Genomic DNA, 16,850 nt, shown 5'->3' on the forward strand with positions numbered 1-16,850 from the left:
TATTATTATTACTTTTACTGTAGTGCTTTCAAAACAAACATTTCCATGTTAAAACCATTACTCTTACTATTATTCTACCGTTTTATGGCTTAAATATATAAATAAAGGTTCTTTGTTAATAATTATTTCCCTAATAATACTTTCACAGTTGTTTTTTCTGTAACTATAAAATCTATTACCTTGTCTAATAGTATTATTACTTTTACAATTATTAAATTAGGGAGAGAGAGAGAGAGAGAGAGAGAGAGAGAGAGAGAGAGAGAGAGAGAGAGAGAGAGAGAGAGAGAGAGAGAGAGAAAGAGAAAGAAGAGCGAGAGAGCGAGAGAGAGAGGGGGGGATAGATAGACAGATGGAAAGTTTAATAAATGTATAGAAAGAAGGATAGAGAGAGAAGGGCTGGAAGGATCTCGATAATCATAAATACACAGTACCAAACAGAAATCAAATCAAGAATTATAAAAAAAAGAAAAAAAAGAAAGAAAGAAAAGAAAAGAAAACAATATATGGGACATATATGCCATGAACGAAATGCAAATTCAATACACTCTTGATGTTTGTTTTTGAGATTGTCGATTATATTATCAACAGGTATTCATTAAAGTTCGTAACCACTCGGGCCACGCGGTTGCCTTGGCCTCGGAAAAAAAAAAAAAAAAAAAAAAAAAAAACAGACAGTTCCAGCACAGGAGAAACGGGGGGGGGGGGGGGGGGATCTCTTGACGACAAACGATTAAAAGGTTGTTTGTTTAGTTTATGAGATGTTGAGCTTGTGTGATTCGATATTGGGAACGGATGTATATTTTGGATGTGTGCTTAAGTATATGTATATCTATTTATGCATCTATATCAATACACACACGTACACACGCACGCACACACGCAGACACACACACACACACACACACACACACACACACACACACACACACACATATATATAAATGTATATATATAAATAAAATATATGTGTGTATATATACACATACATTTTATATATATATATATATATATATATATATATATATATATGTATATATTTACATGTATATATGTATATATATATATATATACAGAGAAAGTGAGACAGAGACAGACAGACAGACAGACAGACAGACAGACAGACAGACAGACAGACAGACAGACAGACAGACAGACAGACAGACAGACAGACAGACAGACAGACAGACAGACAGACTGACAGACAGACAGAGACAGAAACAGAGACATAGAGACAACAAATATATTATAAGAGAGAAAGACAGAAAGACAAGATTTCCCAACAACAAAAGCAACAAGGAATCATCACAAACAAGTCAATCTTCCTAACACAAGTCGGCAGTATTAAATCATCCCACAGCTTTTAAAGAGTGAGCTTTGGCATCACAACCCTCCTCTCTCATCCTTATTTATAACGTAATTATAACATCAACGGCAAATCCACAGAGGCTTCAAGCGAGATCTACCCAGTTTAACGTCGTAATGACTTTTAAATGTCAAGGGAGTGTTTGAGTCTGTTTTGTGTTGAGTGGTTAGGGAACAGTTTCATTGTTTTATTTGACTGTATGTTTTTGCGTGCTATTCTCTCTCAATAATAACGATAATAATATTAACAACAACAAAACAACAATAATACTGACTCTAACAAGAATGAAAATAATAATGGTAATGATGATGACAGTATTGGCAATAATGATAATGATAATCGATTAATGATAATGATCATAATGTTGATAACGACAGTATTAGTGATGTAGATGATAAAAAAAACATACAGAGCAATTTTTATAAATTCTAATTTAATTAATATCCAACCTAATCTGCTCTATTGAAAGGAAAGAAAAAAAAAAACAGAAAGGAAAGAAAAATACAGAAAGGAAAATGAAAATAAATAAGTAAAGAAAGAAAGACAGAAAGAAAAAGAGAAAGAAAGAAAGAAAAAGAAAGACAAATAAATAAGTAAATCAAAATACAAAAAAAAAAATAATAATAATAATAGTGATAATAATAATAATAAACAGGGGGAAAAAATCAATACGTAGGTATATGATTTGTTCCACTCGCCTTTTCAGGACATACGAATATTACAACGCCAGGGTTCTGCACTCATCGCGAAGGTCAACTCAAGCCGATTGTTGAAAACTTAAGTACCTTTTGCGTGAGTTTACGTAAAGATGGTTTAAAGGTATAATTATCGTTCCTTCTGGTTTTGTGTTAAACGGTCCGGTGTATAAGGATTTTAATGATAGTTGTAGTGCCTGGTTTAAAATTAAGGATCTAGTTGTCTCTTGCTGTGGTTTGTATGTTATCTTTTGTGAAGGATACAACTGATATTTGGATATAATATAGCGATATAAGGTATTATTGATACTGAAGTAGAGTAAATATACAGTAGAAAAAAAATACAGTAACGGAAATTAAAAAAATTAAACTCCGCCACAAGATAATAGATACAATGAAATCGTACTGTAACATGCCGTTTCAGGAGTGGCTCATGAGATGTAGCCAAAATTTTTTCGATTTTGTTGACTGATGAGAAGCTCGCGGTGCATGAGAAACGAGTGTACCTATGATAGCTAAATTAATATATATATGATACAGATAGACATACCACATACACATACACGCACACTCACACTCACACTCACACTCACACTCACACTCACACTCACACCCACACTGACACTCACACTCACACACACACTCACACACTTTCTCTCTCACTCCCACTCTCACTCACACTCACTCTTTTTCTCTCTCTAAAGATTTAAGATAAATTTTGTTGTAAATATAACGTACATCATTGTTTCAAACGTATACCACTTAGTTTTGCTATCGTAAAATGAACCAGCATCCACTTATTTCCTGTGCAACGTATTAATAGCACGGCAGCATGTTCCGGTGAAAGAAAAAAATAATTGCAAATTTCACATACTTTCTAAAATTAAACCAATGAATCTGACATGTACTGACTATTAACGGCTGTAGTAAATGAAGTTCCTCACCCTATTTACACAAATAAGGTCTTTGCAGTATGCAAATGACCAGCTTCGTAAACAAAAATGTAATACCGAGACACATTTTAGGTCAAGTATTTCCTCAATGTACATGTTCATTTCAGGAAAACCAGAAAATCTGTAGAGTAAGATTGTAATGAATGAATCACAGATTTCCAAGCATACATTCGTCATTCTCTGCACTTACTAGGAATCTGTAGCACAAATACATCGCTATGATCAGTAAGATAAGATCAGCACATTGAAATATCTCTCTTCAAGGCAGAGTAACTGCAATTTAGCCGAAGCGCCAAAGTTATAGTGTTTACTTGTATGGCAACCTCTCTCAACCCCTTTAATAGAAAAGGTTGAATTTAACCTTTTTCATAAAGCTCGTTAAACCCCTAAAGTTCTTTTTTAATTAGGTGTACCTGTTAATTAAGAATGAGTGACTCTAGGTAGGAATAGTGCTTCTTGTCGAACAGTGTCGTTTTTTATGCGCATTAACGACTGTGTTTCTGCTAACCATAATGATAGTGTATTGTGTGTGTACGGACATCATTGTTAATTAACTTCAAAATCTTTAATGTTTCAAAACTAAATTGTCCAACATATTCACTATGAATTTCTGTATTATATGAAAATAAGAAAATTTTCATTAACACCAATATCTAAATTAAGAATCATACCATCAATTAATAAAATTAAATAAATAAATAAATAAATAAAAAATAATTCTAAGGTTACACAAATTTCAATTTCCTCTGTCCAGTTCAAGTAATCCTTCGGTAATTATAAATAATGCAGTGAGTCTTCAGTAACATTACCGTTGTATCACGGTCGCTACAAAACACGATATAAGTATTGAAAAAGAGGTTATATTTTATTTCACTTAAAAAAAAGTCAATTGAAAAACATTTTTAATTACAACAAAGGATTGTAGAAGCTTTAAATAGAGTGGAACAAGTACTTGACTGCTCAGTAACTCATATTCATCACACACTTCGCAAGGCTGGGGAAAATCAAAATGCAATTCTCAGATTCAGTATTTTTTTTTTTTAAATATGATTTCATACATTATTCTTTATATGAGAAGTGTAAGGTGCATAAGGTTTTGCATCTTATAGCCACAGCAAGCGAGTTTCGTGTCCAAATCGGACAATTGGGTCATTCCAATGATCACTTGTCACATTGATTTATCTATATCAACAATTCAAGATACATAGCCTTTTCTTTGGTATTACTGAGTTAAAGATCTTATAGAGGTATAAAATAATTTTGAAGACATTCATCCCACCGAAGTCAATGCCACGTCTTATGACTCGGACACGTTGGAAATTCTTTCCATGTTCCAGCGGCCGTCATGATTGACTTCAAATCTTACCCATACAGATTGAACATGTATTTGATGTACTACTAAAACAGGCACAAATATTTCATGCATCTTTACCATTAGAAATTAAATCAAGAAACTTACGAAGCAAGCGATTCGTAAGTAATGAAATTATAAGTCACTATCTGAGACTGAACGTGAAATATATCTGATATATATCACGCTCGGATTGCTTCACAGGAGCGCATCAAACCGTGTCAAGTTGAAGGCAAACACTTTAATACAAAATTGAAAGATGTTTCAACAGGTTCCAATAGTGTGCGTGTAAAGGGCAAACATGCATCAGAGTGTATCAAAGTATTAGAGGATCGGAAATGTTACAAAAAAGGCCTATAGTTTGGATTGTGTAGTTAAAGCTCTGTGTCTTTTTCCTCTCTTAATACATACACGTACACAGAAACATATGGATAGAATGTTTACGCAGTACTATTTTGCATTTCAAATATGGTTACTGAATAACTTGGTCAGAATTTCTGATGTTTTAAATACTAGAGCATTAAATGAGGAAAAACATTCTCATGTTTAACATATATACTGAATTATTTTGTTTTTATTTGCAATGAATTAATCATCCGTTTGTGTAAATTATATATAATAATAAACCACAACAACAATAATAATAGCAAAAATCACAATAATAAGAACAATAAAAGCAAGAACGACGACAACAATGATGTTAATGAAAAAGGATACTGATTAAATTTTGATATAAAGTGGGAGAGAGAAAAAAAAGGAAACAACAAAAATATGGAATACCGCACCCTCCCTACATACAACAAAAGCCACGAAAATTACTTCGAATTTCTCGTATAATAACACTAGTAATAACAGTCTGTCTAATATATGGACTAAATTTCTCCTTTAGAGCAATTTCTCGTACGCAAAGTTGAGGGTTTTTTAAAGGTAAAATCTCCCCTTATATTTTATGCTGCTCATGGACATTAAGGACCCCAGAGTTTAAACGTAATGATTTTTCACTGTGATATTAACAAGAGTGAAATGTGTTCTAATAAGCACGTAACAAAGGTGTGTGTGTATGTTGGGGGGGGGGGGGGGGGGGCGTAATTTTTGTGTTTAAGAATAATATTCGTATTATTGGCGGCTAGTTTGGGTTATATTATCAGTTATCATTATTGATGATAATGTCGTTATCATTATTACTATTATCATTATCATTATAATTATTACGATTATCACTACTACCACTACTACTGTTATTATGTTAAAAGTTATCATTATTCTTATTATTGTTAATAGTACGGTAATGATGATAGTAATAATGACAATCATGTTGATAATAATGTTCAACGTCATTATTCTTTTGTTAATTATCTCAATCCAAATGATCTGCTAATTTGGCTAAAATCGTGCAGCAGTTGAGGATACCTTGGCTTTTTTAACTAAATCGGTGGAAAGTCACCCCCCCCCCCCCTCGCTGCTCTGTATCAGGTCGGGCGCCCCCTGTTGGAAGTGCGGCGCCCCTTTTCTATGAAATGACATTTGATATACTGACGGAGGAACCTCATGGGCTTCATCGTTCTCGGATCATCCAAAAATGAAACATATTGGGAGGCCTCCAGGGCTCCCTTCTACCCACCTTTCTTTTTTTCTTCTTTACCCCCCCCCCCCCCCCGTCTCCCCCCTTGCTTCCTTCTCACTCACTCTTACTGCTCTTCCTCTTCCTCCTCCTCTCTCTTCCACTCACTCACCCTTGCTGCTCTTCCTCCCCCCCCCCCCCCCTCTCTCTCTCTCTCTCTCTCTCTCTCTCTCTCTCTCTCTCTCTCGCTCTCTCTCTCTCTCTCACTTTCTCCCCTACATTTTCACTCCTGCTTCCCCACTTTCTCTTCCTCTCTTCCTTTCTGTCTTATCTTTAGTTCTGTCATTATTTTCCTTCTCTCCCTTAATTTCTCCTTTCTCTTCATATTTCTGTTCTACAAATCTTTAGCACTGATGTTCATGATTTTAACTTTTCCTTATTCTAGCCTAGCCTAGTCTCAAAGCTTTTCTTTTGTTTGTTCATCCGTATCTGTTCTTCCTTTCTATATAATGTTGCCCTATCCTTCATTCTACCTTTCCCCTCTCTTTTTTTTGTCAATACTCCTGCCTTTTACTATATGGGAACTATACTAAAGATCTACCCTCCCTGGATCTACCCTCTCTGTGCTAGCCTTTCTCTTGTCTATTACTTTATCTCTATCTGCCCTCATTCCTGATCTCTCCCTACCTTTCCTTTATCCAAACCCTTATTTCGACGTCCCTAGTGCCCTAATTGAACCTTTAACCCCATATCCTGACCTTATCCCTGGCCCACGGAAATTCGTTGGATCCTGGAGGAGCTACAGCAGACGGATCGCCCGACACTTTCATTTATTTCACATTATTTTATTTACACGCCTCTCATGTTCCATAGACGTAAACCATGTACACCTGTAGAGTTCAGTTCAGAATATGATTTTTTACTTTGTTTACTTACTGATGTCGGGCATTTTAGAACCGCTTCATGATACCGAACTGCCGCTTAGTTTTACACTTTTTATTTTCGTGTTGTGTCAGAATTTTAATATTTGTTAAATGAGTTCTGTTATTGTTTAAATTTTTATTCGCACTTTTTTTAGTGATACCAATTCAGTTCGTTTTTGTTATTTTAAGTTGATAATTCAGAAAAAAAAATCGTGGCATATTTTACTACCTTTTCTCAAAGCAGATTTTTTGTATTTTAATATTTTAATTTCTAACATGATAGGTATTGTCCATTTTTTGTGTTCATTTGTTAGCGTTTTATTGATACCTTTTTTATACTCCGTGTTAGGCCATAAATATTTGTATCTGAACTTTCGTTTACTTGTATTATTTTTAAATGTTATTTTTAAAACTGAAAGTGGATGTTTTTCATTTCATAGCAATCATTACCGGCCCCTGTTTAAATATTGCATTTTAAATAATTCTTGTAAGAATGTTGATGTACGTCTTGTCTCCCTTCCCGCCTATATAAGGGGGCCATTTTGGCTCAATAAAGAGTGTCAATTCGAACGTGTGTTTGTGTGCTACTCCCCATGGATCCTACAGTGACTTGCCGACGGACAGGGACGAGAAAGGTTGTATCAAAGCCTTTCTTGCCAATATTAGAGAAGTTGGGCAAGCTAATTAGTTTTATTATGAGCAGTGATATTCATATAACCACCTATACTGCTACCTCAGACACCCCATTCTTCTCATGAGGGCCTGTAAGAGATTTTTATTTCACCTTTGCTCTCTCTCTCTCTCTCTCTCTCTCTCTCTCTCTCTCTCTTTTTTTTTTTTGAGTAAACAGGGCCCACCTATCCTGGCCCTTATGCCTTTCTCAAGTGGCGATGCCCCGCTTCACGGGGCATCGCTACTTTGACGGTGTGACGAAAGGGCTCCTCCCACGGACACCTTACAATATAATCGGCAATTATCATTCAAACTGTCAAATCATTATAAAACAAATCATCTTTTTCTGTCGAGGTAGTGGCAGGGTATAAAAAGTAACAATGCTAAAACTTTCCATAAACAATTTTCAAACCACTCAAAGTGAACATGACCTACGGTGTAAACTAAATTGATTTCCTACAGCAACGTAGTGATGGTACAATATCAATCAATTACCGAAGCTTTATAAGCGCCCCCGTTTATCAACTGCCCCCCGCCACCCCTTCAGAATAGTTCTGGATCCGCCCCTGGTATTTTCACCTCTCTCTCTCTCTCTCTCTCTCTCTCTCTCTCTCTCTCTCTCTCTCTCTCTCTCTCTCTCTCTCACACACACACACACACACACACACACACACACACACACACACACACACACACACACACACACACACACACACACACACACACACACACACAAACACACACACACACGTATCTCAACTCATACGCAACCCGACACGTACAGTTCACGAGTTGATATGGACACCTTTGAAATAGTATTCCGGCACGTTGACCTAGATTGCAAGCTGTGAGATATTACTTCAATTTAGGTTTTCGAAGTTTGGAATAAAGCCATAGGATAGGGAACGATATGCCAATGTTATTAATGAATAAAACTGACAGTGAGTTGTTTGTTACACGGATGATACTTGTATGAGAAGTTTCCCATTAAAGAATTCGCATCCAGTGAAAAAGATAAAGCCATCGGGAATGTCACTTTGTTTTATAGATAGTAACGTAGTGTCAAGATTTTTTTTATAGTAATATTAAGAATATATATTTTTTAAGAAGGATTCCATTGACTAGAAAAAAAAAAATCGAGAAACCTTAGACAATACTGAATGAATAGAACAATAGATAAACAGAGAATAAATGCAAACAAGAGAAAACAAACGAAACAAAACAATTAAGGCAGCAGGGGTTATTTTCAGCCACGTGGAAAGGAACAGCGTTAACCATTAGCAATAAAGGACATAACGCATAAAAGAGAGAGAGAGAGTGAGTGAGTGAGTGAGTGAGTGAGTGAGTGAGTGAGTGAGTGAGTGAGTGAGTGAGTGAGTGAGTGAGTGGGTGAGTGAGTGAGTGAGTGAGTGAGTGAGTGAGTGAGTGAGTGAGTGAGTGAGTGAGTGAGTGAGTGAGTGAGTGAGTGAGTGAGTGAGTGAGTGAGTGAGTGAGAGAGAGAGAGCGAGAGAGTGAGTGAGTGAGTGGGTGAGTGAGTGAGTGAGTGAGTGAGTGAGTGAGTGAGTGAGTGGAGTGAGTGAGTGAGTGAGTGAGTGGGTGAGTGAGTGAGTGAGTGAGTGAGTGAGTGAGTGAGAGAGAGAGAGCGAGAGAGTGAGTGAGTGAGTGGGTGAGTGAGTGAGTGAGTGAGTGAGTGAGTGAGTGAGTGAGTGAATGAGTGAGTGAGTGAGTGAGTGAGTGAGTGAGTGAGTGAGTGAGTGAGTGAGTGAGTGAGTGAGTGAGTGAGTGAGTGAGTGAGTGAGTGAATGAGTGAGAGAGAGAGAGAGCGAGAGAGTGAGTGAGTGAGTGAGTGAGTGAGTGAGTGAGTGAGTGAGTGAGTGAGTGAGTGAGTGAGTGAGTGAGTGAATGAGTGAGAGAGAGAGAGAGAGAATGAGAGAGATAAATAGAGATAGAGATAGGTAAAGAGAGAGAGAGAGAGAGAGAGAGAGAGAGAGAGAGAGAGAGAGAGAGAGAGAGAGAGAACTAGTAAAGCAATAAGAAAAGAGAAAGGAGCAAAAAAGAGAACTAGAGAGCAGAACAAAAAACGAAGGAAAGATTGATAATCCAATTAAATGCAAGAATTAAGAGAAATGAGAAAATAGTTAAGAATGGAAGAGAAACTATTAAATGGAACCAGTATAGCATGAATTTCAGTCAACGCATTTGTATATATGAAGGATTTTTTTTTTTTTTTTTCGTAATGAAGCATTATTCAGATAATGAACTTTCATCAAGTCCATTTATCAGCGGTGGTGAATTTAATTAATATTTTATTAATCCGTGTCGCATGGAGGTAACGGAAGAAAACGGTATTTTAAGCACAGACTCATATTTCCAAACGTATTTTGAATTCATTTCTAATTCGAGATTAAATATATTTTTTCTAGATCTTTGTTACATAAACTTTAATAATCCTCGGCAGTTTAATGCTGCTGCTGCTGCTAAGATAATAATGTTAATAATAATCAAAATGATAACAAAAACAACATACAGGATAGTAATAATACTAGTTGTAGCAATATTAATAATAATAACTGTATTATAAACAATAATAATAATAATGATAGTAATAATAATAATAATAACGAAGATTATGATGATGATAAAAATGGAAATAACAATGGAAATATCATCATTATTACTATTATTACTACTAGTAATTTTGTTATTATTATTATAATAATCATTATTATTATTGTTGGTACAAGTAGTTTTAGTAATATAGTTATTATGACTGTTATCATGCTCAGTGTTATCATTATTATTATTGTCATTATTATTATGATGTGTTCGGTTTTGATATTGTTATCATCATTATCACTTCAGTTATTACTCTTGATGATAATGAGCATGAATATCTATAATGCTAAAGATAAAATGTGAATATCATTCGTTGGTGTGTTTATCATTGTTACTATTATCATCATCAGTATATATCTGCTGTTATCAAGTGTATCAGTACTTCTCTTATTAACACCAATATCTTTCTTATATACGCATAACGGTAGACTCGAATAGTCATTATCATTAATATCCTCATCACAATGAAGTCTGGGCATAAACAAAACAACAGGTCAGTCGCTGAACTTAACAAGAATGACCTCTTGACTTGACTTTATAAAGGGTCATGAGTCAAACTCTGCTTTTGGGATACATGTTCTATCGTTTTATTGTCGGTTGTGTCGATATGTTGTGGGGGTGACTGCTCTTCTTGTGGGGATTGCCTACAGGTCAGAGGAGAAAGAAACATTAAGTGGTGTAAGCATGCACGTTAGAATGCGAATGCACATATATTCATATATATAAAACACACACACACACACACACACACACACACACACACACACACACACACACACACACACACACACACACACACATCGACATATACTCACACACACACACGCGCATATCACCTTACACATCAACCTTTATACACATGCGTACATCTACGTCTTCAAAAAAAAGTCGCCACTACTGCAGCCCACCATCCCCCTTCATATTCCCCCACGTAAACAATATACTAAAAGCAGCAGCATCGGCTTCTCTCACTATCTCATCGACGGCAGTAATGTTCCGTGATAAAGCAAGCCTACCAACGGGCCTTATTTGGGTTATTAATCTAGAAAATCCAGCGACGTAAACCATTCGGGAAGGAGACAAGAAACAGGGGAGGTAAACTAGGAGAGTGGGAAATTATTGATAAAGAGGAGGAGGAGATATTAGGAGGAGAATGGCGTCCTGAACTTCGAATTGATTAGAAAGATGATTAATTCACTTTGTTTATTAATCTAGTAAATCCAGCGATTTAAAACCATTCAGGAGGGAGACAGGAAACAGGATGTAAACTAGGAGAGTTGGAAATTACTGAGGAACAGGAGGAAGAGGTATTAGGAGAGGAATGGCGTCCTGAACATCAACGAATTAATAAAAAGATAATTAATTTTCTGAATTTCATGTACAGGCAGATGTCTCTGTTTCATCGGGGAGTGAAAAAGAGAAATATGGAATGACTGACAATAAACCGTTTGTTTCGTATTAGTCTTAATCGGATTACCTTTCACGTATATGTTATATGTTTTGTTCGATGGAATGCTTTTGCTCTCTGGGAAGATTTCGGGAGTTAGACCTTTGTGTGTGTGTGTGTGTGTTTTTTCTTTTTGAGTTTTAGAATTTCACTAAAATTCAATCACCGTAATAAAATGTCTCACGGCAGACGGATAACGGATAAAAAAATAACCTTTACTATATTTACAGATTACAAGATGTACGGTTTAACGATAATGCTACAGCTAATAACAAGAATTGTGAGGGTAATGATAAGATTTGTAACAGCAGTTGTAGTAGTAGTTGTGGTAGTTTTAAAATAATAATTATATCAGTAATAAGCTTTACAATATTTCTACTACGCCACTACGCTAGTGCGACTGCCAATAAAAGAATAATAATGATATTGATATTACAAATAATAATGGTAGTGTTGCTATGATAATGATATAAATACTGCTTCTACTAATTATGCTAATTATGAAATAATGATACCGAAGGTAAGGAAAATGATGTAATGATTATAATAAATTGATAATAATAATAATAGCAATAATAACATATCTCATTTCATTTGCCATTGAAAAGTTCAATCAATAGACATAAATAGAGAGAGGCAGAGACTGACAAACGGAGAAGCCCACATACAAAGAGAAAAGGAGACAGAAAGAAAAGAGAAAAACAGAGAGAAATGCCATAATAAAGAGCACGAAAAAACATGAGAGGAAGATAGAGGGGGGACTACAGCAAAGCACAACATGGAGAGCTTTGCCTGTCCATGAAGATAATAGGACTAGGGTCCATTACGATGATCCAGAGAGAGGAAGTGGTTGTACAGATGAAGAACTGGGATGGCCGGTCACGTCTCTATACATGGGTTGTTTCTGTGGTTATGTTTGGTTTATGGGAGTCATATATCATTGATCTAACTGTATAGGGGTATATACAAAGACTTAGCCTGTTGTTTGGATGTTGTCTTGAGTATTGGGGTAAAGTTCAGGTTACATGAGCTTCCAGGAGAACATGCAGGGCTGTAGGGTTGACGTAAGGGTAATGCTAAAGGAGGAATTCTACCTGAAATATCGTATGTTATCCAGTGTATTGGAATCGCACCTTCCTTAAGCACACACGGACGCACACACGGATACACACACTCACACACATACATATATGAAGATAGGTAAGTACATAAGCACAACCTCTCACATATACTTACATCTCCATGTCTCTTGTTCTCCATATAATAGATTAATATGTAACAGTACCTTTTATAGACATACTTGATTTAATTATATTATTGCTAATACGGATAACGGTAAAATGGAAACCGCTTTATCGATAATGATGAGAATATTATGAAGTAGTATCATTATTAATGTTATTATTACTACTATACTTTACATAAACACGTAAATACAACGAAGGTTAACTTATAAGAAAATCCACTACCACGCCTAACAATATTATGCATCTATTGTACAAGATATGAGTATAGAAGTAAACAAGATAATTAGAAACAGTTGCTGTAATATTAATTTCAGACCTTCGTACTTGTAATAACTGTTCTAATTCTAAGAAAAAAATATAAGAAGAGAAACAAACCAAAGAGAAGAAAGCGTGCAAAATATTTTAAAAACAAAAACAAAAACAGAAACAAAAACGTGTTCTGCACAAAACGCCCAATGATATATGATGTAACATTTTAGGGTCAGGACCACGTATTCCAATTATGGGTTGCTAACGAGTTCTCTGCTCACTCTGTCAACGACCTCACCCTTCACCCTAACTTATATGGAAGAATATGAGGAGGGACACTGAAGGGACACGAAAAGTCTTAATATAGGAATCTTAATCATCCATTGTTACTGACTGAGAGAGAGAGAGAGAGAGAGAGAGAGAGAGAGAGAGAGAGAGAGAAATGGAATAATGGAATAAGGTTCTCCCTTTCTCCTGCTAACATTGTTTATATATAGACTAGGGAAGTTCGGTTCTAGAGTAATGTTTCCCCCTCTAAAGGGAAGGAAATACGTTGTTATGCAGAGAGAGAAGGGCGACTTTTGTAGGGTGTGTCACCCTCCTCTTTTCCAATAATCGTTGTAACATATATATCTAAATGTTCATGTATATACATACACATATACTCATATGCATACATACATACATATACACAGACACACATACTACATACATACACATATGTGCACGTACACACACACACACACACACACACACACACACACACACACACATATACATATATGCATACATACATACACTCATATGTCTCTCTCTCCCTCTCTCTCTCTCTCTCTGTATATATATATATATATATATATATATATATATATACATACACATTTATATATGTATGTTAGGGAATACATAAATCTTTCAGGTCTCAAAAAACATAGATGTTACGTAGAATTCATCAAACGTTTCTTACGAAGTAGCAGAATTATACTAAAATATCTAACTTCTTAAGCAAACATAACACAGAGGAGACATGCCAAATCTGTTTTTACCACTATCTTGTAAATCTTCATTATAACTAAAACTTATTATTATTATCTTTAATGATGTAATATTTTCGGATCGTGACCACGTATTCCATCATTTTCATGTGAATTATCATTATTATCATTATTATCATTATCATCATTAGCATCATAGTCATTAACATTATCATCACCATCATTATCATTATTAACATTATCATCATTAGTATCATAGTCATTAACATTATCATCACCATCATTATCATTATCACTATTTCCCCCAACATAATTATAATTACTTAATTATTAATGTTATTATCATAATACTTAGGAAGGTTTTAAGAATTTCCTAGTACATATTCTTAATTAAAAACAAGAGCAAAATTTAACCAACAACTCCCTAGGTTCATATGAATCAAAGTAGAATATGCAATGAAAGATTTACCTGATTTATTTCAGGTTTCCTCTATTCAGTGAAGAAATTAATTGGATTCATATATTCAATCAAGATACTCCACTTTTAACCAATTTAGATGGTTAAAGTTTGCTCTTGTTTCTGATTCATTATATGCTGAGAAATTCTTACAGTAACCTTAATGATAATAAAAAACATAATTATAATGATAATATCAATAATGCATATGCGGATTGCTTTACATATTGTACAGTATATATCACACTCCTTATAATACTGATCACTTACAGACGCCTAACTACAGCATCTGACTTTCCCCCTTGTATGGTAACATGTTATCACCCCTCCCCAGCACACACACACACACACACACACACACACACACACACACACACACACACACGCAAACTCACTCTCTCTCTCTCTCTCTCTCTCTCTCTCTCTCTATCTCTATCTCTCTCACACACACACACACACACACACACACACACACACAACAACAACAACAACAACAAAACAAAAACATGTACATATATTGACATCTGAGCTAAAGAATGTAATCTGATTTTCTTTGGTATTTCTGTGTTGAACAGAAAATGACAATATGGAAGAAGATGAAGAAGACGAAGAAAAAAGGAAAGTATCAAGAAAAAGAAAAGGAAGCAGAAGAGAAGTGAAAAAAAAGAAAAAGAAAAATAAGAAAAATATCAAGAACAGAAGAGAAAAAAAAGAAGGAAATAAATATCAAGAACAGAAGAAAACGAAAAAGAAAAAGAAAAAAAATATTAAGAACAGAAGAAAAAGAAAAATAATGAAAGAAACAAGACGAGAACAGAGAAAAAAAAAAAAATTAACACCTAAGCCTCAACCACAAAGTATATAATTTTAGAAACAACTCAGAATTCAGAAACAATCTAGACCCAAAACATTATCGAAACACCGAAAACAAATGAATAATTTCAAAAGTTATCGGTCTCGACGGCGTGATCCAGACAATATAAACAAATGCAATAGGTTTCTCACAAATTTTATCTTTCTCTTTCCTTTTACCATTGTTTATACGTGGGAATTAAACGTTATATGCATCATCGCTTTTACTGAATTGAATTATTGCAATGTTTCCCCTTCTATGGAAATGCGTTGTCATCGAGAGAGGGAAATATTTATACTAGTGTCTCCTCTTTTTCAATAAAAGTGTGAGGGAGAGAAAGGGAGGAGGGAGAGAGAGGGAGGAGGGAAGGGAGGGAGGGAGGGAGAGAGAGAGAGAGAGAGAGAGAGAGAGAGAGAGAGAGAGAGAGAGAGAGAGAGAGAGAGAGAGAGAGAGAGAGAGAAAGAGAGAGAGAGAGAGAGAGAGAGAGAGAGAGAGAGAGAGAGAAAGAGAGGGGGGAGGGGGAGATGAGATAGATAGAGAGAGAGAGAGATCGAGAGAGAGAGAGAGATCGAGAGAGAGAGAGAGAGAGAGAGAAAGAGAGAGAGAGAGAGAGGGAGAGGGAGAGAGAGAGAGAGAGAGAGAGAGAGAAGGGGAAAGAGATAGATAGATAGATAGATAGATAGATAGAGAGAGAGAGAGAGAGAGAGAGAGAGAGAGAGAGAGAGGAGAGAGAGAGAGAGAGAGATAGAGAGAGAGAGACGGAAGTAGAGGTATTTTTAGCCCATGCATATATTTATGTACATCCACGCACAAAAATATGTATTCATAACATGTAATAATCATATACGTAATTGAATAAGAGGTTTTTAAATTCTCTCTCTTGCACATTTAGTCGAAACATTAATTAATCAATCGATCTCCGCTGGTAGTTTAAATGTTTGCAGAACGAGTCATCTCAAAATTGAAATAAACAAAGAGAGAGACAATAGAAAAATTAATTCAAATTTCTTTTATGCTGTTTATGTTCCTTGATCTTTATTTCCTATTAGTCTGTTGCTCAGTGTATCCATAATTCCAATGTCTAAACAAGTATTCTGCTAAACAAACAAACAAACAAATTAATAGATAAATTAGACTAGTAGATAGACAGGAAAATAAATAAAGAGACAAACAAATACATAAACACATTAATAGACAGAACGAGACACAATTGTGTTGAAAACTTGAAAAGCCAGGTGAGGCCATTCCAGAATTGCTTGTTAACGTTTCAAATTGCGGTGAAAAAGGTGAAAGAAAAAGCAAGGGTTGAGGTAACTTCATCTTTCCTCTCCCTTTAACTCTGTACATAGACATATAAATCGGAAGTTAAGAATTGTCTTCATTGTTGCTTTTGGAGACATTAGTGCCGTTTCCCCTCTAAATGAAATGTGTTGTTGGGCAGAGAGAGGGGAGTGCGTGTGAGTGTGAG

The sequence above is a fragment of the Penaeus chinensis genome, chromosome 3 (assembly GCF_019202785.1).
Source record: "Penaeus chinensis breed Huanghai No. 1 chromosome 3, ASM1920278v2, whole genome shotgun sequence".
Taxonomy (NCBI): Eukaryota; Metazoa; Arthropoda; class Malacostraca; order Decapoda; family Penaeidae; genus Penaeus; species Penaeus chinensis.